This window comes from Microtus ochrogaster, chromosome 4, assembly GCF_000317375.1.
Source record: "Microtus ochrogaster isolate Prairie Vole_2 chromosome 4, MicOch1.0, whole genome shotgun sequence".
NCBI lineage: Eukaryota > Metazoa > Chordata > Mammalia > Rodentia > Cricetidae > Microtus > Microtus ochrogaster.
The window spans coordinates 87888052-87890494 of NC_022011.1; positions in this window are offsets into that span (position 1 = coordinate 87888052).

A 2443-nucleotide genomic window follows, 5' to 3' on the forward strand; every position below is an offset into this window, starting at 1 on the left:
TCCATACTAAGAAGAGAGAAAAAGAGAGAGATGGAGTGGAGAAAACAATCACATAGCTGATGTCTGCTTCATGGCACTATTTTCTGGCACCTTGTGGGGGGAAATTACTGTATTTTTAGGAGATGATTTGCATTAGATTAGATTTATCTACCGCCTGAAGTGGCTATTCATCACTTTCCCCAATTTCAAACACAGACATAGCAAAAAACAATCAGAAGAAAATCAAGTGCAAAGCAGAATGTCTTGTGAGGAAGGATTTCATGCCCATTTCCTAACTGAAGAGCGGCTACTGGGTCAGGGCGGTGACGACATGGCACCAGGAAGGGCAGCTAGAAAAGGCACAGGAGCAGCCCCGGTGAGTAAAGTGAGCAGAGAGAGCTGAGTCTTCTAGTGCTGTGTCGGCAGGAACCTCTCTCTAAACTTAACAGCTCTCACTGGCCTTAGTTGGTTTAACAACTTGGGAAGTATTATTTGATCCATGCCTGTTGTTTTGATCCAAGTTCTATTTTTTTTTTCTCTTTTGGCTGGTGCTAGGGATCAACTCCAGGCCCTCGAGCACGTGGGCAAGCACTCCATTATCAGGCTGCATATCCCCAACCGGCTTTCAGATGTTTTGCCAAGAACATTTTCTTTATTGTATTTTCACCTGTATACCCAGGCCTACCGATCCCTCCCGGCTCAGTCCAATATAAAGTCTCTTGCTTCCAAGCCATTGCCACAGCGCCGAGTTGCAGTAGTAACCCCACTGTGAGTTTTCTTTGAACTTTAAACAAAATTTTAGTACACAAAAGTCACCACACAATTGGATGCTTCTCTGCTTTGCAGGCAATTATTCCCACTGTCCACGGAAAGGCTGCCTCTGAACCTCTGACGGATTTTAATTGAGAGTTAACAATGCTCCCACCTCACTTCCTTCCTCCAGGAAGACAGCACTCCACATCCTTTCTTCGCTTTCTGGCCACTACAAACTGGAGATTACAAGTGCGTTTCCAATTGCCTAAGCACGTATGCGGTCGTTCCTAAATATTCTGATTGGGACTCCACGGATCCAAACACACCAAAGACTTATGGAATTTTTGTTACCCATTAGCCTTGGGGCCTTCCGGCTATTTCTAGGGTACTGAATTTCCCCCAGAAAGTTACCTTTACACACAACCAACGCTGCGTCCTAACCATGCCCAACCTCCAAACTGGCTAGCAGCGGCTGTAGTGTGTCATATAATGTAAAGTTGGGAGTCTGAGGATTCAGACCCTGCCCACCTGTGAGTCAAATCAGAGGGGTGGTGTGTTGATCCACAGACAGATCACAATCCCTCTGCAGACAGGACTTTGTCCTCACTGGGATATCCTGCTTTCTTCCCAACCAGGTGAACTTCAGTAATGGGGTCCTGTTCTGGTCCTGGAACTCCTGGAAGGAGGGGAGGAGACTTGGCTTTGGAAACAGATTGTGAAAGAAGTGTGTGTCTAGCATACACCACCATATAGCTCGTTGGGTAAGGTGGCCCGGTGTGTGTCTCTGGAAAGTCACACATGCGACTCATAGTTTTGAGTAGCTCTTTTACCCAAACTTCTCTATATGGAGGAAAACTAGTGTATTGGCTCACAGTTTTTTCCTTTCTCGAGCCCTGGCTCTCGCTGCCATTCTTGCTTCCTCTGCGAACTCCTTCTCCCGGCACCCCTGCCCCTGGACACTTGTGGGAGAGGAATGCACAAATTCCTTTGAGGTTCCATCACTGGAACACGTTCTCAGGAGCTGCAAACAGGAAGTTTTTGTACTTCTGTTTTGTGCTTGGGGCAAAACTGGCGTCCACTTTAGAGTGTGTGTGCAGAAGGAAACGCAAGAGTAATGCAACCTTCATGATCCCTATCTAAAACTTTTTATGAGGACACTGTCACAGATCCACCCAGGGCTTCTCTGTCCAGAACTGGTGTCTCTTGTGCAAGGCAGAGCCTGCTGCCACAAATGTCAGCGCCCCCCACCCCTAACTCCCTCATCGACTTTGTACATCTTGAGCGGGACATTTAAAAAAGAGTTTGGGATTTCTAAGTTTTCCAAGAGTCCAGAGGGCAGTCCCCTTTGGCAGCGACACTGCAGGATGGGAGCCAGGGATGAGCTGAGGTTGGTCCCCTGGTTGCCAAATCCTCTCCACCTCCCTGAGAGCCCTGGGCTTCTGCACCTTGCCACTTCCTTCAGCTCACAGAGGGGCCGGCAGCAGCTTTTCCTTGGCCTGCGTGCTTGGCCTCCCCAATAACACCATACATTTCGTGCCTCCCGGGGCACCGGGGAAGCCCCGGGCACGCGCCAGAGCCCTGGCTCAGGTACGGGATCCCCCTGGCCACCCCGGGTTCCCGAGCCTCAGGGGCGGGTAGTCCGATGGGCAGCGTTGCTCGGGAGGCGGGCCCAGGCCGGAAGCCACCAGCGGCCCCGCGAGACCGCGCCTCC